Source organism: Jaculus jaculus, chromosome 1, assembly GCF_020740685.1.
Source record: "Jaculus jaculus isolate mJacJac1 chromosome 1, mJacJac1.mat.Y.cur, whole genome shotgun sequence".
NCBI lineage: Eukaryota > Metazoa > Chordata > Mammalia > Rodentia > Dipodidae > Jaculus > Jaculus jaculus.
In genome coordinates, this window is record NC_059102.1 from 309,049,122 (window position 1) to 309,074,200 (window position 25,079).

The following is a 25,079-nucleotide window of genomic DNA, read 5'->3' on the forward strand; positions in this document are numbered from 1 at the left end:
CATAAAAAAAATTACAAGAAAAAAAATAGTTCTCTACAAGATCATATTATGCATTTAGAAAATGGGAAAAATCAATAATTGGTACACACAGTATGGAAATTCAGCACCCTTGGTTAACTACTATTCTCTGTTCTGATCAGAAGGGAGTTCCAAGCATCTCAGCCAAAAAGAAATCAACGCATGCACTGACTTTAATTGCCATTACCTGTACTGTAGAGCTATTTTTGAATTTGACAATTAATTAGACTAGCTGGTCAAAAAAAAAAAAAGCATAACTTATAGAGTAGAACTAAATAATGAAAACTAAATTTAAATAAACAAACTTAATGATCATGGAACTAACGTATATATGTATTATGTATGTAGAATCACCAAGGAGATGCAACTGTGGGCATGTCTGTGAGGATGCCTCTAAAGATGCTTAACTGAGGAGGAAAAGACCCATCCCGATCAGATCCGCGTGGCAGTGCCCCAGGGGCTGGGCTCCAAGGGTAAAGCAGCAAGCAAGCTGAGCACCAGCATTCATCTTTCTCTGCTTCCTGACCGGATGCAATGTGGGAAGACACCCCATGCTCCTTCTGCCACAGCTCGAGTGGTTTTCAACCCCAAGCCCTCCCAGCCCTGAGGGTCTTAAAACTGGGAACCAAAACAAATCCTTCCTGGCTTAAGTTGCTTTAGTTAGGTATTTTGGCACAGCAGTGAGACAAATAATAATGCAGCTACTTGATGCCTTGTTGCAAAGATACACTAGAGCAGGCAATATGCCTGGCTCCTATTACGTACACATATGTATACTTATTTCAGAATATTTTTCACATATGCCATTTCATTTGCTTCTTAGAAAATCTACATGAGCTAGGCAGTGATTGCATTTTCAAGTCACAACATCGCAGGACGGTTAATAGCTATGAGGGTTATGGGGATCTGAAGGTAAAAGGACTTGGGCTGTGCTACACTGAGTGGACTGGCAAGTAAGTCTACATATTATCTTTTGCATGTGATAAGAGCCTCAAGTTTGAATCTCAATGATTAAAATTTAATTATGATACTCTTGTATAATGTTTTTCAAAGCTTTCTCCTATTATCCTATTCAGGCATAGTAAGTATGGCTATGTAGGTTAGAAACTCAGAAAAATAATTTTAAGTAACTTTCTAGAGTATATTTTTAAGTAAAATTTACTTGGGACTTAGGTCATTTTATGAGCATGAACTACAAGTGTATCAAACTGTCTTCTCTGAAAGCTGTTTCTGTGGTAAGGAGATTACAGTGGTTTGTAATGCTGAAAAACAGATACCATAAAATTCTGCAATGAGTTTCATCGTGGTAAAACTCACTAAAACTTTACATGAAACAAGTATAGAAATTTTTACTCTCTTAAAAATTCTGATATGTAATGCTGCAAGTTCTCTATGAAAATTTTAAAATCTTTAAACTCTAAAGGGATAAACCTAAAACCTAAAGCAAAACAAAGTAAAATACTTTAAAAGAAAAAGAATAACAAAACACTGAAACAAACAAGAATGAATGTGAGCCTGAACACATCCACGAGAAAGCTCCAGAGAGCTACAATGAATTAGGGAAACCACCCACCCTGATGGTTACAGACAAGCTCTTTTTGGCTGTCCACAGGCACATCTGAGACCTTTTATTCTTTACGAGTTTCCCTCAACTCAAATTGGATGCAAATAAGCCAGGTGTGGTCCTTACAAAACTGTAATCTTGCTAGTCCCTATTGAGTTTCCATAGCAACATGCACAGCTAGCAATGGCAGAGTTTGTATTGACCTCAGACTGGTTTTAAAGTTTCAGTACTCTTGAGTGCAACAACTATGGCATCTTAGTAAAGAACAAATACAAAATAGAAAAAAAAATCTTTCCTTGAAATATGAAGTAACATACAGCAGTGTGTTCTGCTAATCCAAAAGTGGCTTGTATCCTAGTAATAGGAACGAATGTGCCTATTAAAAGTTACAAGATGCCAATCATCAAATGAAGTAACAGCTCTTTTTGACTAATGAAAGAAAAAAAAGCAACTAGTAAATATTCTGAGTCTGAGTTTCTTAGTGTAATAAGCAGCATGCAGAGGCAGAAGCAATGTTAGAAAAGGTTTTAGTTTATTAGCATAATGTGTATCTATTCCTAAATAAATTTGGTGTGGTATGACTGAATTTTGTTTTCATGAAATGTTTTGTAAAACTTTTTGTTTATTTTTTTATTTGAGAGCAATAGAGAGAGAAAGAAGCAGAGAGAGAGAATGGGTGCACCAGGGCCTCCAGCCACTACAAATGAATTCCAGATGCGTGCACCACCTTGTGCATCTGGTAAACGTGGGACATGGGGAATCGAGCCTTGAACCGGGGTCCTAAGGCTTCACAAGCAAGTGCTTAACCACTAAGCCATCAAGCCCTTATGAAATGTTTTATGATAGTGACTATTCAGAGGCAGGACATGGGTCAGCAGTCAGTACCACCTGGGAACTTGGTGTAAAGCAATTCTTGGGCCTACTAGATCTACTGAATCAGAAATGATTTTTTTCTTGTGGTTTTTTGAGGTAGGGTCTCACACTAGGCTAGGCTGACCTGTAATTCACTATGTAGCCTGAGGCTAATCTAGAACTCACCTACCTCTGCCTCCAGAGTGCTGAGATTAAAGTTGTGTGCTACTATGCCTGGCCTGAATCAGAAATTTTAAGGGTAAGGGTCCCAGTTTTAACAAACTCTCTAGAACATTCTGATGAACACTACAAAGAAAGAATCACTGATGTACCATCAAACTTGTTTCCACAATTTGAGTCTACTGGCTAATATTCTTATTGCCTAGAGGATAAGTGGCAATGCCATATTCCACTCACTACCATACCATTCATAACCCACTTCTAACCACCAAGCTCTTCACACACAAGAAGGCAAATCTAACCATTTATCCCTTTGTAAGATAGTATTTTTCCTAAGACAGTAAATACATATGTGGAAATGAATATCAAGTTTGAGCCATAAGTAACACCCTTCATTACAGGTAATAATGATTTAAAAACATACAAGAATGCTTTCATAGCTAACCCCTTAGACATGGTATTCATGCTATACCTAAAGTATCTAATAGTTTTTATTTCATCTTTACAATAAGGAGAGAACAGCTAGACAAGTGACATGAAAGTAATGTGAAACATACTGATATCTAGGTATATCAAATATGCAGATGCTGTAAAAACTCAACACAACTAAAGCATTTTCTAAAGCTCATAATCTAAAAATAAGTTGCCAAATGTCTTCAGTGTTACTCCCCCAAAAATGTACTTTTAAAATTATCTAGTAGGGCTGGGGATATAGCTCAGTGGTAGAATGCTTGCCTACTATGTACCAGCACAGTATGACAGTGAAAGAAATTGTTTAAAGTACACAGAAGATTGGCCCCATTCTGTAAGAAAAAAAAAAAAAGAACGAAAACAACCCAAGAGACCAAGAATTTCAAAGGATTTACTTACTTAGTCCCAGGATTATCTTGTAATCTATTAACGTATTAGAGGTAACATGGACACGCCTGTGCATGCTCTTTTGGTGGACCCCACTAGGTAACCATTCTACTTCTGTGCTACATGTCTAGCTTGATGACTTTACACACAAAGCAGAAAACAGAAAAGAAAATGTTATTTTGTCATCTGTTTACTACTTTTGCTCCCCATATTATTTTTAAAATTAGGAAATGATTGTACCACAAGTATATTTGTACTTAAATATTCAAGGAATATTTTTATGTAAAGAATCAATTTCAGACTGGAGAGATGGCTTAGCATTAAGGTGCTTACATTCAAAGCCAAAGGACCCAGGTTCGATTCCCCAGCACACATCGTAAAGCCGGTGACACATGTGTCTGGAGTTTGTCCGCAGTGGCTGGAGTCCTGGCACACCCATGCTCTCTCAAGTAAATAAATGTTTTTTTGTAAAGAAGAAACATTTTTAAAAGAAATATTCAATTTAACTTTAGATTTATAAGCTTAATGTATTGACTGCATTTACTCCCTTCTTTTGTGAAAAGCACTGCAAAAGAAATGAACCTGAGGTCACCACTGTTGCCTTAACATAGCAGCAATACAGAATGAACAGGAAGTGGAGTTACAGGCTTTTCTTCCTACTGCTTGTGTGTCAGTATCACACTACTGTTCCTTACAGTCCATTTTCAGACCACATCTCATATACCAGTCCATACCCAGGTACTGTCATAAAGGGTTGGAATTCACCCAAAAATAGTAATGTGTTGATTTTGATATTTGAGGGCTACATACTAGCTCCCCCTGAGGAAAAGAAATGAGATTTAGGAAAATGACCTCAGTGCATGGAAAAGGGTGAAAGATTAATTCCATCCGCCAATGAAATCAAGGAATTTCCTTTCTCCTGCCCTCTCTGAAATACTCTCCCTCACTTTTAATACAGGCAACTACTTCTGAAATCCTACTTCCCCTAGTAGCTATTGGCACCTATCCAGCAACATTAAGAGAAGGAACTAGGGGAAGAACACAAAAGAACAGTCAGACAATCCAGTCCTCAGGACCTCAAGCAGCTGTTCTATCAACCCCAAGAGCCAAATAAACACCTTTGCTTAAGGCAGTTTCAATCAGCTGAGGCTAAAACTTGCCACTGACAAATATTTATGTCACTCAGTTACTAACTGGGTGTTTGTAACTTAAAATTAGAAAGCATCACAAGTGTGCTAAGAATGACTTTAGCTCTCTGCTAATAAATGCAGCAATTCTGCAAAAGTTGTATTATATGTGCCTATCATACAGAAGTCAGTTTCCAAAACTGGTCTTGGTAACAGTGTATAATCACTTTATTAAGTTATAGTTTTGATTTCAACTAGTCTTCCCTGTCTTGTATGTGAACTTAGTTATATACTTTTATATCTGTACTAACATCTCTAGTCTGTAATTTTTTTAAAAAAAATTAATTTTCTTAAGTCATTAAAGTTGAAAACATGCCCCAAATCATATGTGAGCTCTCATGTAACTGGAAAGTGCTTTTTTGAGTTGTGAATATGATTCCACTTTTATCTACACGTTTAAAGAGGTGTACATTCACATAAAAAAGGGCTTATAGACTTGTCAAATGGCTAACATTTTATATATTTCTATCTTTAAATTTTTAAATGAGCATGGGTTTTTTAATATTTCTATTTATTTAGTTACAAGTGGGGCGAGGGTGCATAAGTGCACTAGGACCTCTTGCCATGTAAACAAACTTCAGATACATGTACCACTGTCTAGAGGGAGTCAGGTAGCTTTGTTAGGCAGTTAGGGTGAATGGGCCCCTGAATGTAAAGCAGGAATGCCTTTGGGCCGATCCTAGCAGTCTCCACTTCATTAGAAATCAAAATAGGATTTAACTTCTCTCTTCAAACAACCTGGGCCCTTCCTGGGAGGGAGGTCTTTCCTAGGATTTAAATCCAATCCTGACACAGTGGTTGGTCAAGCTTCCACCCCAGAACTTGGCATCATGGTTGGACTACTCTACTAGCCCAGACCAATCAGCTGGCTCGCTGGAGCCAAAAGATGAAACCATAAGGTCATACATACATTTTGCCAAGGGAGGGCTGACACACACTCTCTCTCTTGGCTGCCTGACCACTGGTGAACCTCCAGCTTCTGCTGAGTTTCTCCTCATCTTGGCCAGGCTGGGCTAAGGTGAGTGGAGAACCTCCTAACCCCTATTCCACATGGGTTCTTTACCCCCTCCTGCCCTCCACATGGCAGGGTCTCTATACACTTTCTTTTCTGTCCTTTCTACAGTTTGTCCAGGCCAACCACATGGGCTCTCAGGCCACGTGGGTGTATTCATTTTCCTTCCCTTGGTTCTGTACTTCCCTAAATAAATAAAATAATTTAATAGTTATCCTTCTCAGTCTTATTTTATTAATTTTTTTGGTTAAAAGCAGACTCAAAGCTAGGATCTGAGGTTCAAGGACTTTCCTGAACCCCCAGAACCCCATTTCACCATTTTCTGCATTTGGTTTTATGTGGGTACTGGGGAGTTGAACCTGTGTTGTGTCATCATGCTTTGCAAGAAAGTCCCTTTAACTGCTGCGTCATCTCTCCATTCCAACATGAGTCATTTTAATGAACACCTGGAATAGTTTCTTCTTATTGATTAAAAGCAAGGCTGGAGAGATGGCTTAGTGGTTAAGGTGTTTGCTTGTGAAGCCCAAGGACCCAGGTTTGATTCCCCAATATCCATGGAGGCCAGATGCACAAGGTGGAGCATGCATATGGAGTTTGTTAACTGGAGCTGGAAGACCTAGTGTGCCCATTCTCTCCCTGTCCCTATCTCCTTGCACATAAATAAAATATACTTAAAAACAAAACAAAACATTCTTTTAGTACATTTGGTTGACTTTTCAAATCTGCCCTTTTTAAAAAATCTTTATTAACTAAATCAGTGTAACTAAAGGAGTAAAATGCTGTGGAATCAGTTTTATTAGCTGGCAACAAAGGAATCTCTCAAAAGGTTTTCTGCTTCAGATAACAAACACCAAACTAGTCAGGATTCTAAAACTTGGCTCAACAGGAAAAACTACATGAAAGGTTCAGAACAAGCAAGACTTAGATTAACTAAGTGATAATATTGGCTTTACAATATGAAAATGTTCTGCAATTAAGGGGAAGTAGGCAAAGATAGGATAAATTTTCAAATACAACTAGTTAGCTTAAAAATAATACTAACCATCACTGGAGACATTTGGCCTGAGTGTGTGTCATTTTAATGAACTCAGCTTAGCTGGATGGACTTCCAATATGCCGCCCTTATACAGACTCTCCAGCAACCATCTCTTTCATCAGAGTAAATGTCTCCTTGATGACTTCATTTTATAGGAATTAAGGAAAATTGCCTACTTATAAACAAAAGAAAATATTAACAATAGCCACAATCGATGCTTTCTGAATTACCTTTCGTGGAAAACAGCAGCCTCAGAACAGCTCTCTTATATAGGCTCTTCTTACTTCATATTCAAACTCACTCATTCTGTAATTACAACAAAAAATTCACAATGACCCTTAAGGGGATCCCTGGTCTTCCTGGCATTTAAAAAAAAAAAAAAAGCCTGCTATAACCCAGTTATATCACTTTTGATAACACCAAAGAACTGACTTGAGAACAATTTTATTTTAATTATTTATAGCCTCTGATGTCATGTTCAAACTCCACAAAAATGATGGCAAACATTTCTAAAACTTTTTCAGTGCTGCACAGTAAATCTGATGTAACAGTTGCCAGTCACTCTCAAAATGGAAAGTGAGAATAAAAATTCCAAGCATTGGCAGATAGTTACCTATTACTACAAATGACAACATCAGTAAATAGAAATGTAGCTGTATCAAACCAAGAATACCATCAATTATTATTCTTCCTTACAGAAGAGACTAGTAAAATGGGAACAAAAAGGCAAGATGAGCTGCTAAGAAGCCTCGATAGCCATTCCTTCCCAGGCTAGAGCTCTGAGAAGAGACAAGGTGACCTAAGTACCTGTGGGCAGGTGGGTACATTCTAGTATACAGCAATCTCCTTTTCCCCATATAAGTAGTGAAAACTGGGGAAGAGAAGAGACTCTTACCAAGCAAGCTGCCTGCTAGTCTTGAAAGTAGAGGCTAGTCTGGGCTGTATGGTAAATTTCAAGGCAACCTGGGCTACAGTGTAAAACCCTGTCACCAACAAAAAAAAAACAAGTACTCAAAGCCTGAGGCTGAAGCTTAGCTGGTAGAAACAAACCCCTTCCCTTCCATAAGGTGCTTCCAGTTGGGTGTTTTGTCCCAACAAACAGAAGTAACTGTTTCACTACAGTAACTTCACATGTGTGGCAGAACCTGCCAGAGGCTCAAAAACTATCTCTTGAATGAGTGAATGATAAATGGTGCTTTAAGTAAACAAATCATCAGAACTGGTCTCCTGCTGTCGTGCCTCTCTGCCTTGATGGACTGTTTTTTTTTTGGAACAATAAGCAGGAGTAAGTCCTTTCCTTTCTTAACCTGCTTCTAGTCAGGTATCTGGTCACATTATTGAGAAAATAATTAGTGTAGCTACACTGGGAGTTCCAAGCCAGTATCAGGGAAGAAGCTGGAGACTTAATTAGCATGGTCAGCTGAGTGAAGATGCGAGCACACCAGCACACCGATGGCATCAGCTTGAGCCACTACAGAGGATGGTGATGGTATGCACAAAGGGAAACGTAAGTGTGGGGTAGCTAATGGGGAAAGTCAGGAAAAGGGATAGAATTTATTGGACAGACTATTCTTCACACATTGCCTGAGTCTGGAATGATTCTCCATATCAATGAAAAGCAACCTTCCATTTCATTTAAAAAAAATTCTTATTTATTTATTTGACAGAGAAAGGGGGGGAGAGAGAATATGGGTGCCCCAGGGCCTCCAGCCACTGCAAACGAACTCCAGATGCATGCGCCCCCTTGTGCATCTGGCTAACGTGGGTCCTGGGGAATAGAACTTGGGTACTTTGGCTTTGCAGGCAAATGCCTTAACTGCTAAGCCATCCCTCCAGGCCCCATTTCACTTTTAACTCATCTTTTTTGTCCATCATAATAGCCATATCACAATTCTCTTAAACCTCCAGTTGAAAGTCAAGGATCTCTTTGTCAAGGGTTAGACCGTCCTTAATCCACTGGTGTAAAATCTTTCCTATTCACTGTTTATCAGTCATCTGTCCTGATATACAGAAATACAAAAGATTGGTATGAAGAATTTTACTGTAGTCTCTACTGTAGACAAATGTTCTCTAGAATGAGGAGAGAAAATATGCAGCCTGGAGATTATAGCAAAGACAGACTCCATTTAGCTTCTACTTTACATGAAGAAAGACAATGGTGGCACAAGTAGAATGGCTGGGTTAAAGACACACTTGCATACATCAGGCTGCACTAAACACACCAGTTAAATTTGTATTCATGCTTATGAACTGAAAGGTGGGATGCAGTGGAGATAATATAAAGGCACTTTTTGTTTGTTTGTTTTTCAAGGTGGGGTCTCACTCTAGCTCAGGCTGACCTGGAATTCACTCTGTAGTCTCAGGGTGGATTTGAACTCATGGCTATCCTCCTACCTGCCTCCTGAGTGCTGGGATTAAAGGCGTACGCCACCATGACCTGGCTAACCACACATTCTTAACCTTAGGAGTGCTGGTACTTGGGGCTAATAACTCACTGGGGTCTCTCCTGTGTAGTGCAGAATGATGCGTAGCATTATCTCAACCCACTAGATGCCTGTAAAGGCCTTTTCCCTAACTGAGCACCAAAAATCCAAAATGATGCTTCCAAGAGCTGTGTGGTGGTTCACACCTGTAAACCAGCAGTCAAGAGGCTGAGGCAGGAGGACAACCATGAATGTGAGGACAGCCTGGGGTACAGAATGAGTTCCAGGTCAGTCTGGATTAGAATAAGACCCCTGCTTCAAAAAAAAAAAAAAAGACCTCCAGACACTAGTAGTCTCAACTAATCAGGAAACCAAGATAAGAGCACTGAGGAGTTGGAGCCAGGCCAGTGCAGTCCAATCCAAGCAACATAGGGAAACCTTGCTTGAGAAAAACAAAACTGTAATCCCAGCACTTGGGACGGAGAGGTAGGAGGATCACCATAAATTTGAGGACACCCTGAGACTTCATAGTGTATTCCAGGTCAGCCTGGGCTAGATCAAGACCCTAGCTTGATAAATGAAAACAAGCAAGCAAGCAAAGAGTCTCCAAACAATGTCAAATGCTGTTCTCAGCTGTAGAAACACCACTCTGGATGCATCCTTGCATAGCTCTATTCTGAACTTCCCTTTCGAACCTGAACCCTCCCTTTAATTCTAATTCCTAGAATGCCCTTGCCCATTCTACACGCTATGTTTTGTTACTCAAACAACTCTCCCAAAACTTCCTTAGTAAAAATCTCAAACAGAATAATTAGAATAACTTAGAACAACAGAATGTTCTAAAATCAAAAATATTTACATGGTACTGGAAAGAACTCTACAGTACAAAATCTCACATTCAGATCTTCAGATTGCCAATATATTTGCCTGACAACATGCTGGTTAATTATGGAATTGCTCTAATATCCTTCATCAGTCCAATATTTAATTCTCTCAGCCTTTAAGAAGTTCTAGTACTAATCAACTTAATAATTACCATTTACTGAGGCTTTCCTTTGGTCCAATAACTGTTTTAAGTATTTTGCATAATTACCCTCAAAAAGCTCAATTTACAGACTAGGTAACAAGACATAATAAATGGAAGGGTACCAAGGCACAAGCCAAAGCATTCAGCTGCTCTGAACCCCATTCTTAACCCTTATACCATCCTGCCTCCTAAATGCTGCTAAAAAACTGTATCTGCTCCATCTATTCAAGATCTTAATCTATTCAAGATCTTAATACCTGAGGTCATATACAATCTCAAGGTTTATTGACTTTGTATTGGTGAATAAATGCTTAAAATACATGAAATCCTTATGATACTCAGCTTGAAATTCTTTTGATTATTTCATCTCCTTACATCCTCAATAATTCTTTTTCTGGATTTTTCTTTTGGTGAAGAATCACTCAAGCATCACAGACAATTCTACATCACATACACATATCATTCTGATACAAGGGTAAAAGAATATTTTGTTTCCATAACCTTTCTCTTAGAACCCAAACCTAGTTTTTTGTTTTGTGGGTTTTTTTTTTTTTGTTTGTTTTTTTTGCCATGGTTTATCAGTCTACTATCTTCAAGTTATAAATGGTGCCTTTTAAATTCTATTCTTTAGTAACTACCTAAAAACCAAAGTCTTGCAAGGTTAAAGGGATTGTTTTCTTCCAAACACATTCTAAACATGCACTGTACATTTCTTTTGCCATTTTTTTTTCCTTATTCAGACAAACACAGTTTTGAGCATTTTGCTACTGGGATAGCGCTCTAAAATACTTTATTTTCATTATACTAAGACTGGTTTATAAATAAGCCTCTGGAGAGCTTATATGGCTTACGTTTCTTCATCTAAATCAGACCCAAATGAAGACTAAACACTCTTCCCACGGGGATAGAATCTTAAAGTAATACAAACATTTAGCTTGGGCTTAGAAATTGACTTGGAGAATATGACTTGGGTTAGCATTACCTGGCATTTGAAAACACTTAATACATACAAGTCCTGTATGTTCTTTCTTAACTGGCAGAACACAGCATAGTAGCAAGCTCATATAGAAATGTGCATGAAATCTTAAGCTGAATTTAAAACAATTTATTCCAAGGAAAGTGATGCTACAGATAACTGGAAAAAAAAAAAAAAGAATGGGGTGGGGGGAGGGATATTAGCAGCTCATGGATAATAACTCAAGTGAAAAAGAGGTCAAAGGTTCATAGTAGCCTAAAAAATCATTTCAAAGATAAGAAAACTTGGTCTGTAGCAAACCTTGACCTCCACCCTTAACAAAATAAGGGTCATGTAAAATCCTAATGTCAACAGGGGGGGATTATATTTTAAAGGTCCCTACTATAGTACTAAGAAGGATAGGAGAAAGCTAGTTTTAAATAAGGCAATTTTAGTTAGAGACTGAGGCCCAAAGAGAGAACCAGGAGATACCACCCCACATGCCATCTCATCCTGACACAAGAACTTTTGGCAGAAATGGCACTTGTGTCTGCTGCCTAGTCTGGGACTCTACCTAGACAAATGGCCCAGGTGGACTGGCTCTGATATCTGCCCTCCAAACCTACCAACCAGTAGGGTCTTCCCCTTGCCTATAAAAGGCTCCTGCCTTCTTACTGCTCCATTCCACCTAGCTCCACTCTGCTTTTCTAGCTCTGCTAAGCCTGCCTGTCTCTTCTTGTATAGGGCCATAGGGATACACGTGAGTCTGGCTGTCCTCTCACTGCCTGGCTGAGTGGGAGTGGGGGCAGGGAGAGAAGATAATATTATGTTTTGGTTTGGATGATTGTTCTGCTTGCCTCTGCTTTACAGTTTGGGGTAACTTCTCACTTTAATCACATACATGATTTTCCTTTGGCCTCTCATCTGCCCCGTGGGTGCTTTTGCTAACTCTAGGCCAGCTACCTGCATATTTTGCTTTAAACTATGGGGTAACCAGGAGTATGATTCTCTTCATTATTCATTTCTCCTCTGAATTTTTTGGCTACGGCTCTGATATCTGCCATCTCATTTTATCCTTGAGCCTCACCATTTGTACTCTTAACTTCTCTAAAATCACATGGCAGATGCCATGCAGGTTCCTCCTTAGTCTCCCTACACAAGCTCCTAAAGTCTACTTTCCACATTGTCAGAAGCTTTATCCTAATTTCTCTTTAAAAGCCTCACTTTCTCGGGCTGGAGAGATGGCTTAATGGTTAAGTGCTTGCCTGTGAAGCCTAAGGACCCAGGTTCTAGGCTCGATTCCCCAGGACCCACGTTAGCCAAATGCACAAGGGGGCGCATGCATCTGGACTTCGTTTGCAGTGGCTGGAGGTCCTGGCACGCCCATTCTCTCTCTATCTGCCTCTTTCTCTCTGTATCTGTCACTCTCAAATAGTATTAAAAAAAAAAAAAAACTCAGTTTCTCTTAAGTTTGCATGCTTGCGGTTCTACTCCAGTCCTCCTATCAAAAAAAAAATAAAAAATAAAAACAAAACAACCAACCAACTAAACAAAAACAAAACTCTTAATTTCTCTTAACTAAATGCCACCATTTGTGAGTTTTCCCCTCAATAAAATTAACAATGCATAATTCATTCTTCTTGAGTACATCTTTATTAAAGGTAGAACAGAACCCAAAACTTGGGGTTCATAAATTCTGACAGGTCCCTCCTGAACCCCCCAAATGAAGTATCAATACTGTTCATACTTTAAGCAATTCTGGCAACTGGCATGCGCAGGAGTAATTTTTTGTTGAGAACATGACAATATGGACAGTTATTTTTCTAGTCTCTAAATAAAGTTTTTTTAATTAATTAATTTATTTAGTTATGACAAGACAGAGAAAACATGGGCACGCCAGGGCCTCCAGCCACTGCAAACGAAGTCCAGATGCGTGCGCCCCCTTGTGTATCTGGCCTATGTGGGATTTGGGGAATTGAAGCTGGGTCCTTAGGCCTCACAGGCAAGCACCTTAACCACTAATCCATCTCTCCAGCCCTAAGTAAATAGTTTTTAAGGGTAAAGATAAAAAGTAAATAAATAAAACAGAAAATAACAAAAATATCCCTAGATAAAAGCTACACAATCGTTTTACAAAGCTGCACACCCAGCATCTTTGCTACCCATCATGTCCGCTTCTACTTTCACATCCCAACAGTGGAAAGCATTATTTTTAATAACACAAGGTTATCATGCTTTTGAATACCAGTCATGTTTGCCAAGACAGAGGTTTTTTTCTCTTTTATTTGTATTTATTTGAGAGAGGGAAAGAGGCAGAGAGAGAGAGAAAGAAGAGAGAATGGGCGTGCCAGGGCTTCCAGCGCCACCTTGTTGTGCATCTGGCTTACGTGGGCACTGGGGAATTGAACTGAGGTCCTTTGGCTTTGCAGGCAAGTGCCTTAACCACTAAGCTATCTCTCCAGCCCTTTTTCTCTTTTTTAAAAAAGTGTTTGAGAGAGAGAGAGAATGGGTACACTAGGGCCTGTAGTCATTGTAAATAAACTCCAGATGCATGCACTACCTTGTGCATCTATCTGGCTTATGTGGGTCCTGGGGAATCGAACCTGGGATATTTGGCTTCACAAGAAAGTCCTTAACCTGCAAGCCAGATCTCCAGCCCTTTAAGAGAATTTTTAAAAATTATTTTAGTTTATTTATCTGAGAAAGAGGCAGATAGGGAGAGAATAGGTACTCCAGGGCTTCTAACCAGTACAAATGTTTCAGACGTATGTGTCACCTTGTGAATCTAGCTTATGTGCATCCTGGGGAATCAAACCTGAGTGCTTTGACTTTGCAGGCAAGTGCCTCAACTTCTAAGCCATCTCTCTAGCCCTGAGGGAATTAAAACTATATTTATTTTATTTTAATTTTCTTCCCCCTATGCTCCCTCCTCCTCTTCATCTGACCCCTCCTTGGTCCCACCCCACCTGCAACCCTCCCCTGACTAGAGCCCACCTCTTCCTCTTCCCCTCCACTGTGGCTGGAAGCACCCCCCCACCCCCGCAAACCAGCTTAGAAAGAGAGTACATGAAATGCAGCCAGCAAGACCAACAGTGCACAGATTCCGCCCCCCCTAGCCCCCACACACCAGCTTAGAAAGAGAGCGCAAGAAACGCAACCAGCAAGACCAACAGTGCACAGATTCCCCCCCCCCCCAGACCCCACAAACCGGCTTAGAAAGAGAGCGCATGAAATGCAGCCAGCAAGACCAACAGTGCACGGAGAAGCAGAGGCATTTAGGTCTGGGTCTGGTTGACCTGGCCCTGGTACATGCCAGGCCAGGCCGCCCAACCAGCTTCAAGACAGAGTTCTTATCCTATGTTGCCAATTGCCACCAAAAACAAGTTTTTTTCTCACTCTGGGCAAGTAAAGCTGCTTCCTAACTTTTCTACTTATCTTCATTCCATCACTCCCACCTCCCAACTCCATCAACATTTATTTGGTTGTTTGGAAAACCTGCTGAAGTTCACCCTACCAGATTCCATTTTTCTCTTGTTCTAAATCCCATTTTCTCTAATCTTTAAAGTATTTCTTGATCTGGGTATGGTTATACATGCCTTTAATCCAGCACTCAGGAGGTAGAGGATTGCCTGAGTGCCGTGGGACTACCTAGTGAATTCAGGTCAGCCTGAGCTAGAGTGAGACCCTACCTCAAAAAATGAAAACAAAAGTACTCCTCAGTTTTTTAAAAAAAAAAATTATTATTTTATTTATTTATTTCTTAGAGAGTCACAGAGGGAGGATGAATAGGCATGCCAGGGCCTCTTGATGCAAATAAACTCCATATGAATATACTACTTTGGGCATCCGGCTTTATATAGGTACTGAGGAACTGTGCCTGAATTGGCAAGACTTTGGAAGCAAGTACCTTTACCTGCTGAGCCATCTCTCCAGCATAGTTATTATTTTTAATAACTAAACTGAGTGATTCTGTATGTATGGCTGCCAAGTGTTGGTCTCTGGTTATTCCCTTAACCTTGGTACACGTTCTATGTCAGATACAACATCTATAGAAAAGAGAAATGGCTTGACATAAACCTTATTTGGGAACTTCAAACAGCTCTTGTCTGTAATCTAAGGTAGAAGTAAGCTGCACTGCAGCTATATAACCAAGACTGGATTTCTTCATCAATGTTAGTATCTTTTTGACAGTGTTTGCTAAATCTCATTAGTTGCATACCATCACTTATTCTCAAATATATGGGATATGGGTTGGGGATTTAGCTCAGTGGATGAGCGCTTGCCTAGCAAGCGCAAGGCCCTGGGTTCGGTCCTCAGCACCGGAAAAAAAAAAAAGACAAAATCATAAAAAGACCAAAAAAAAAAAAAAAAAACAAGGGAAATATATGGGATATATTCTGCATATATTATATGCACATTAGACACTGTATCAAGCATTATGTACCATTATGGTCTGGAAGAAAGAAAACACAGGGACATCAAGCTTTTTCCAGTAGCATTTGAATATTGTTAGCATATACATCCATGTATTCTCATCAATTTACCTACCTAAAACTAGTCAAATGAGAACTAGATTTTAAAATGATCATCTTATTAGCAAGGTGCCATTTTATTAATAAATTGTGCCATCCTCATACTTGGGAGACTGGGCATGAAAACTGAGTTTGAGGTAAGTCTTAGCTATAATTATAGAAAGACTCTGTCTCAAATACCAAAAAGGGGGGGGGGGGTAAAGTGCTTTATTTAAAGTAAAAAAACATACTTGGATACAAAAATATGTACCCACGTGGTTTTAAATTACTTTAAATTAGGTATTATAGAAAGACAAATGAAGAGGTGGGGAAAGCCAATTAAAGTCTATAAATTTCTAGTATGCTGTAGAAGCTCAAATGTTTGATGAATTAAAGCGAAATCCCTAAGTCAGAATGAATTCTTTTAAGCGTCATGTAGGAATAAATAGAAATGGAGTTCCCAGACAATTGGAATAGATCCAATTCCAGATCAGGAATTGACTGGTTTTATCTGATCTTCAGTTTCTACACCTTGTCACATGACAAACAGAGCCTTATAATTATCTTTGAAACCTAAGATAACCCTAAGTCTTCAGACTTCCTGAGGTAAAAGAAAAGTCCCACTCCTTTCTGAGTTTTCAGACTCATCAAAATAAATGCCATAAAGGAAAAGAATAAAATACCATGAACTGTTTATCAAAAAGCAGGCTATTTTTCTTGTTTGTTTCTTTAGAGTTTTTTTTATTTTTTTGTTTATTTTTATTTATTTATTTGAGAGCAAAAGAGAGAAAAAGAGGCAGATGGAGAGAGAGAGAGAGAGAATGGGTGTGCCAGGGCCTCCAGCCACTGCAGACGAACTCCAGATGCGTGCGTCCCCTTGTGCATCTGGCTAACGTGGGTCCTGGGGAATCGAGCCTCAAACCGGGGTCCTTAGGCTTCATGGGCAAGCACTTAAACGCTAAGCCATCTCTCTAGCCCTCTTTAGAGTTTTAAAAAATATTTTATTTATTTGAGAGAGAGAAAGAGAGCAGATACAGACAGAACATGGGCACACCAGGGCCTCTAGCCACTGCAAACAAACTCTAGATGCACATGCCATTTTGTGCATCCTGCTTTATGTGGGTACTGGAGAACTGAACCTGGGTCCCTTGGCTTTGCCAGCAAGCACCTTAAGAGCTAAATCATCTCCTCAGCCCTGTTTAGTTTAGTTTGTTTATTTTTATTTATTTATTTGAGAGCGACAGAGAGAGAGAGAATATGAATGGGCGCACCAGCGCCTCCAGCCACTGGAAACGAACTGCAGACACATGCACCCTTTTGTGCATCTGGCTAATGTGGGTCCTGGGGAATCGAGCCTTGGAACCTGGGTACTTAGGCTTCACAGGCAAGTGCTTAACCGCTAAGCCATCTCTCCAGCTCCCTGTTTAGTTGTCTGAAGTAAGGTCTCACTCTAGCTCAGGCTGACCTGGAACTCACACTGTAGTACTAGGCTTGTCTTGAACCCACAAGTAATCGTCCTACCTCTGCCTCTCAGGTGCTAGGATTAAAGGTGTGCACCACCATGACCAGGAACAAGAACCTAGTAAAGGGGAAAGTTACACTTGCTAACAACTGGTGGTCTCTTGGAACCAATTTAATCAGTAGTTACTACCCCTACTTTTTTCATATAGAGATGAATCATGAGTAGCAATGTTCTTGATTCAGGCTTTATTTAGGAGGATAAAGAAAGCAAGAAAATTAAAATATTTACTAACTATGATTTTCCTACCTTTACCAAGCCCAATAATTTCTTTCATGCTAACATTAATTAAAATCTCTATTTTTACTGTCTGAAGCTTGTGAGAAAGGAAAATGGGCTGAAAGTTCAAATGTGTACACTACTTCCTCCACCCAGGCAAACTAGTAAATCATAATAGAAGTTACCCTAGGTTTTGATTCAAAAGCCTACAAGAGCTCCTGTTATTCTACCAATAAATGCTACACTTTGACTAAGGACAGAAGATACTGGCTCTGAGACCAACAGCAAGAAAAATCAGTACTACAAGTTGACAACATGATCTCAGTACACTTTAAAATGCCTAATTTACAAACTTTGGAATTCCTAATGCTTTTAAGAAAGACTGACTTGGCTCAAATGGGGCAAAATTTGCCTGCATGCATCTGTTTTCAAACATACAGCTCTTCTGATCAAGTACTTGTAACTTCCCATCTCTATATAAGAGAGCAACAAAGTCCTCAGCAATAGGAAGTTAGACTGAATTCCCAATATTGTTTCATTCTTTTTCAACTTTTGGTCAGCTAATATGCTTTGTAAAGAGCCAGGAAGTGAGCATAAGTTTTAGTCTTCCTGGCCACACACTATCTGCACAGTTGCCCAGCACTGATGCAGCCCAGAGCTACAGAGGATTCAGGGACAACAAAGACAAATGGGTGTACTGCACCCAGACAATTATAATTTCACATAATATTAACATGCCATGCAATGTTTCTTCTGGTGTTTTGGTCATCTAAAACTGTAAACATCAGGGCTGGACAGATGGCTCAGTGGTAGTTGTCTGCGAAGCCTAAAGACCCAGGTTTGATTCCCCAGTACCCACGTAAGCCAGATGTACAAGATGGCACATGCATCTGGAGTTGGTATACAGTGGCTGGAGGCCCTGGCACACCCATTATCTCTCTTATCTGCCTCTTTCTTGCTCTCTCTCAAATGAATAATAAGTAAAATGTTAAAAAAAGAAAATCAAGCCTTGTTATAGGCCATACAAAATCAAAAAGCAAATCAGACTAGCTGAAGGAGTAGTGAGTTATGCCCTACCTGTGTTTTCATCAATGCTTGTGGAAATAAAAGTTTAAGAAAATACCATTCCTTGACATTTCACCAATTTCTTTATTCCATCTCCAGTTCAAAGTCTTCCACAGAAACCTTCTGAAGTCCTCATCCATTGCATCCCTCCTTTCCTTGCACATTGATCCCCAACAGAGTTTAATGCGTTCAAATCAAAATTCATGTGATTAAAAAAAGCCACCCATTCCAATTTCTCATAAATTCTACTTCCTTGAATTACTATAAAGCTCCAAATCTTTTCATGTTCAATCTTTTAATAATAAACAGGTTTGGACAATCTTCTTGTTCCCTTTTTCTTTCAGCCATCATTTAAGTTGAATTCTATACAGTGAGACCCCTGTGAATTCTTGGCAGATAAAGAAGGCAGGTTTTAGTTACAAACACATTTAATGTTTAAAAACCATTCCATCAACTGTTCAAATGGCTTTTAAGGAAGCTCAAAAAAAAAAAAGTTGGTCTATTCTCTAAATTTCTTTTTGTCACTTTCTTAGGTTTTATTTTTAAATTTTATTATTTATTTTTCTAGTTGTAGTTACTATGGTTATATTAGAACAATGATATAAACTGTTTCAAAGACTTAATATATCTTTAAATTTAAAGCCACATGTAAACCAATAAAATATAAACTAATAAAAATTAACATTTAGAGTATAATATATGAAATTTTAAAATCAGTATCAACTTGGAGAGTTAGAACCAAAAACCTGGAAAATTTTAAACCACTTATTTCACACAAGTGACCCTGTAAGTATAAACCATAGGAAAATACAGTCTAGTGTTGGATACTTTTCAGATTAGCAAAAAGGAATGGCAGGGAGTTAATGAAAAGCTGTCTGGGGCAGAATTGTGGTACTGAAAGGAGATGGAGCACGATGAAGAATGAGACTTCACTCACCATCTCTCTCCATGCGTAAGCAGCAGGCGTTTAAATGCACGCACTTTAAAACTGGTCCCCGTGAATGCAGCACCACGGTAACAACAGAAGTGCCCGAGCTCAGCGATCGGTGTGTGACTGTCTGCTCTGCTCCCCAGACAGATGTGATGCAAAGGAACACAGCAGAAAAGCAAGCTAATGTGTGACCAGAGGCAAAAGTAAGAGAAGACTAGAAGTTCAAGTCTCTCTTGTCTTTTTTTGAGCCTCCTGGCTACGTCTTTACAACATCCTTGCAGAGACAAGAGGGCTGGCAATTTCCTACACAATTTATAGAAAGATTCCTGCTTAATACTGTACCCCAAACCAACCAATGACTCCAAAAAAGCAACATCTAGAGTCCATAAAAAGCCAAATTATTTTCAAGTATTTTAAAAAATATTTTATTTATTTGCAAGCAGAGAGAGAGAAAAGAGAAAGGAAAGGAGGAGGGAGAGAGAATGGTTGTGCCAGGACCTCCTAGCCACTGCAAACGAACTCCAGATGCACACACTACTCTGTGCACCCAGCTTTGCATGGATACTGGGGAACTGAACCTGGGCCATCAGGCTTTGCAAGCAAGTGCCTTTAACCACTAAGCAATCGCTCTAGCCTTTTCTCAAGTATTTAACATCTTTAAAAAAAAAAACTACAGATACATTAGCCAGGTTTTAATATTAAAAGAAAAATTTAGAACAGTGTCCTAGATATTTTTATTTTTTTTAAATTTTATTTATTTATTTGAGAGCGACAGACACAGAGAGAAAGACAGATAGAGGGAGCGAGAGAGAATGGGCACGCCAGGGCTTCAGGCCTCTGCAAACGAACTCCAGACACGTGCGCCCCCTTGTGCATCTGGCTAACGTGGGACCTGGGGAACCGAGCCTCAAACCAGGGTCCTTAGGCTTCACAGGCAAGCACTTAACCGCTAAGCCATCTCTCCAGCCCAGATATTTTTAATTTTAATACCAGATGGGGAGGAAGAAGAATATGAATTTCACCTCACTAACGTTTCAAAACAAAATGTTACAATTCCTAGAAAAAGATTCCTTTTTTTGCTGTTGTTTTATTTATTTATTTTTTTTTTTTTTGAGGTAAGGTCTCACTCTATCCCAGGCTAACCTAGAATTCTCTGTATTCTCAGGGTGGCCTCGAACTCACGGTGATCCTCCTCCCTCTGCCTCCTGAGTGCTGGGAGTAAAGGCGTGTGCCACCATGCCCAGCAAGAAGATTACTTAATTTTTTAATGTTCTTTTTGACTACACTGAATCATCTCTCTAATCCTAAGAGTCAGAACTTATGGAGAACTCAAGATGTTCATTAAATGTACTCAACAACTTGCTCACCATTAGTTCAATAAATTAGGATAAAAGAAAAGCATTATGTTGCTAGGAGGTCAACTCTTGCTCTTTCCTGTATTTTTCTTTAAAAACATGACTACAAAGGCTTTCCTCTTTTCTTTTTGTCACTTTTTCCATCTGTCACCTCCCAAGGCTACTACCAACCTACTGACTGCCCAATTTCTGTCAGAGAGTAACAATAAAGAAAACCATAACTGAAACCTCCAGTCACCATGCAATGACTGTCTCTACAGTGAACTAAGGATGTCGCTGGCTGTTTCAATATACTTGTTAACCCAGAGGTCCTTTGCTTTGTAGTTAGCAGCAAATACCTAGAACCACATACTCCTTTGCAAATACAATGAATTTTTTGGTAATATAAAAACAACTCTAGCTGGGAATGGTGGCACACACCTTTAATCCCAGCAATTGGGAAGCAGAGGTAGGAGGATTGCCATGAGTTCGAAGCCACCCTGAGACTCCATAGTGAACTCCTGGTCAGCCTGGGCTAGAGTGAGACCCTACCTCGAAAAACCAAAAACAACTCTATAGTAAGAAGGCAAATTTCAAGTGTGTAAGACATAAACTCTCAAAAATTTCTGGCCAGTAGTGGAGGTACATGACTAATCCCAGCACTTGGGAAGGGGAGGCAGAGGATGAGGAAGTCAAGGTCATTCTGGGCTACATAGTGAATTCAAAGGCAGCCTATTTTAGTTTTCACTTAAGACTCTCCCTCTCCCCCAATTCTCAGTTCAGTGAAAATACAGGGTAACGAGCCTACAGTTAAATCATGGAGGGCTGGAGAGGTGGCTTAGCGGTTAAGCCCATGAAGGCTAACGACCCCGGTTCGAGGCTCGATTCCCCAGGACCCACATTAGCCAGATGCACAAGGCGCATGCGTCTGGAGTTCATTTGCAGTGGCTGAAGGCCCTGGTGCACCCATTCTCTCTCTTTCTTTCTTTCTCTCTCTCTCTCTCTCTCTCTCTCTCTCTCTCTCCCTCTCTGCCTCTTTCACTCTGTCACTCTCAAATAAAAATAAATAAATAAATGAAAAATCCCTAAAAAAAACCCCATGGGCATGACACCAAAGAGCAAACATCCAATGGGAAGAAGCAGATTAGCAAGAAGTTCTCATTATGACAAGACTGCTCTCGGTAATTAAATTAATTCCATTTGCCTGCTTTGTCATATGAACAAAGACAGGGAAACTAACAAATCTATTGTGGATGTAAATCAAAGTCACTACTTTAAGAACACAAGCTATTAAATAGCACAGAGTAGAATAATAGTAGCTTAAGTCATTGGTTCCTTCCACCTGCCCTGGATTCTTGGGTCGCAGCCTCACTAACAACTAATTTTCCCTTCTTGTGGGGTTTCAGTTGGTTTGTGTTGCTCTCTACTTCCATTTCTACCCCTGTGGTTTTTTAAAAGGAGATAAAGCAACTGTGTAAGAATGCTTAAAGACATCAAAGACTACAGCCTCACTGGTGGTGTGTGGCACAGAGGAAGAGGAGGCAGACGTGAGGTAATGAGGATCTACTGTATTTACCTTACGTGCAGGGCATGCAGGCAACAATAGAAACCATGTAGGGTGCACTTTCGGTCAAAAAAGAACATGGCAGCCTAATGGGAGGCCTTTGTTCTTCAAAAAGGTCTCCTTTCCCCCTTTTGTGCTTCACTTAATTCATGGCATCTGAGCTGCTCTTGAACTTGACAGACTGAGAGAAAGAAAGGGAGAGGAAAGGGGGGAGTCAGACACACAAAGAGAAGTGAAAAGGAAGGGCTTCAAAGAGAATTCATTGGGAAAAAAATAGTTCTACTGCCAGTTTTGGTGAAAATTTTAGAATTTTAAAGAGTTTGAAAGTATAATTCAGTGTTAAATTCAGTTTCCCAGAGATTGCACCAAGTAATAAAGCAGATAAATACAAAATAATTGTGTGTTGAGAATTTAGTATAGGTTTTCGATGCTAGAGCCTTTTAAAAAAATAATCGTAAGAAGCAATGATTCCCAGTAATTACATGAAAGATAAACATTCTAAAAGCAGAACCAGTAATTAAATGATTTCCAGCCTAGGGAAATTTTTTTTTCCAGCTAAATAGTACTAAAGAACACCAAAAAATCACCAGCACCACCTACAGGATAAAAGGGTGCACTCAAGGCTGAGATTTTTTTTTTTTCCCAAGGTAGGGTTTTACTCTAGTCCAGGCTGACCTGGAATTCATTCTGTATTCTCAGGATAGCCTCAAACGCACAACAATCCTCCTCCCTCTACCTCCCGAGTGCTGGGATTAAAGGCATGTGCCACCACACCCAGGAAGGCTAAGATTTTTTTTAAGACAAACTGACTTTCACTTTGAAGTCATACATTAAAAAAAAACTTAAATAGCCAATAACAGGATCCTAGAAATGTCTAGCCCATTTTAAATATTTACAAACATAAATAAACAGCTATGACAAAAGTGAGCTTTGTATCAATAGAATAGTTGCAAAATAAGGGAGTGTTCCATGTTTATAAAATAGATTTAGTATTACTGGGGAGGGGGTTAAAGATTAACTACAAGATAACCAAACGAGTATAAACCCAAACAGGAAATTGTTTTATTCCTATTGGATTTAGTGTTTATTTTCCCCGCTCTTTCTTTAATGCATAACTTAAGTAGTTTTGTATAGTTTGCCATACATATTATTTTCTTAGTATGTCATTCCCCCTCTAACATATTTTTTATCTCTTTTTATATAACCATCCGTATCTCTCGTTTTTCAGTAGTTAGAACAGTGTACTACTAATAAACTAATGACTTGTGACCAGTATACTCTTCATAAGTACTGGGTTATTTCTATCCTTTCCACTTATGAAGAGGGTGTTTTAAAACACTTTAAAACATATTATCACAATTTTCTCCAAAAATTGTGCTAAGATATTTCCCATATATTATGAGTGAGTGTTCATTTCCCTAATCCTAAAAAACCAATCTTAAATTACTGACATCTGATAAATAACCCTAGTTTGTTTACACATGCTTTCCATTAAATTGAGAATATCATGTGCTTATTTCCAATACTTAGCAACAATTTTTTGCAAAAGTATTGCTTTTAAACTATCTTCAAAGCCAATTATTTTATAGTTATAATTTATAGTTAATAATTACTGTCCAATCACATTACTCTCCTTGTGCATTCATAAAGCACAAATCCATCCAGAGAAGATAATTTAGTGCCAGTAAGTAGACTTAAAGACTTTGCTGTCTCAAAGGCAAATATAATATTAGGCAGAGCTATGTATATGCAAACCCTTTCTAAGAGAACTATCTGAAGATATAGTTTTCACTTGGATTTATGTACATATATATAAGGAAAGTGGATCAGTTATAGAATAATTATTTCCAAGATAGTACAATCATTCTAACCACACAGATATATAAAACGTTATATTCAGGCACAAGCCTGGGGCCATAGCATCATCATTAATTCTAGGCTTAAACTGACCTAGACTGAAACTCAACTTTTAATATCTAAGGCAGGGGTTCTTAAATGCAGTACTTCTTTCATTTTTTAAAAAACCAGTTAACTTTCTCTTGGGAAAAGGGAAATGGATAAGTATCATTAGATGTCAGACAATCTCCAGACACTGCCAAATGTTCCTTGAGAAGACAGGGCAAAATTGTGCTTAGTTGAGAAACAAAGCCATAGGGTACTTAAATGAACTATCACATACATTTAACAACTATCAGTGTCTCACAAGTTCCATTTTTAAAAGTATAAAAGGAAGCCAGGTATGGTGGCTCACACCTATAATCCCAATGCTCAGGAAGCTGAGGCAAGAAGACTGCTTCAAGTTAAGGCTAGTCTGGGCTGTGTAGTGAATTTCAAACCAGACTAGGCTACAGTGTAAGGCCCTGTTCACAAACAAACAAACAAAACAAGAAAGTATATAAGGCCCGAGGCTGGTAGCTGAGCTAGTAGAGCACTTCCAGGCATGCTTGAGCACCGGGGCCTAGTCCTTCATACAGCAATAACCAAACAAACTGGAAAAAAATAAAATAAAATAAGGTGGTTTTTGAGGTAGGATCTTGATCTAGCCAAGGGTGACCTGTTCACTATGTAGTCTTAGGGTGGCCTTGAATTCACAGTGATCTTTATACCTGGGCCTCCTGAGCAGTAGGATTAAAGACGTGCGCCACCACGCCCAGCTAAAAATACAAATAGCTCAAACAGTTGAAATAGTAATTTAAGTTCTTTCTTACTAGCTAGAATGGTAGTTAAACTCTTACAAATAATGGAACATTATTAACCTATTAAGCTAGTTCTTATTAGCCTGCACTACGTAGTCTCTGCAGCCATCAGTGACTGGCAGCCCCAA

The 25,079-nt window shown here is 39.2% G+C and overlaps 1 protein-coding gene across 2 annotated transcripts in view; it reads right to left on the minus strand.

Annotated features, from left to right (window-relative positions):
• Nucleotides 1–25,079, minus strand: part of Pou2f1 (POU class 2 homeobox 1) — a 160,362-nt gene that overhangs the window by 89,391 nt on the left and 45,892 nt on the right. Inside the window, exon 2 of one of the 2 annotated variants that reach the window (XM_045156232.1) lies at nt 6,938–7,013. The gene's annotated coding sequence lies outside the window, so the exon portion shown is untranslated. Of the gene's footprint in view, nt 1–6,713; nt 6,787–6,937; nt 7,014–25,079 lie in introns of those variants that run through there. The other variant, XM_045156238.1, reaches the window with a different exon arrangement.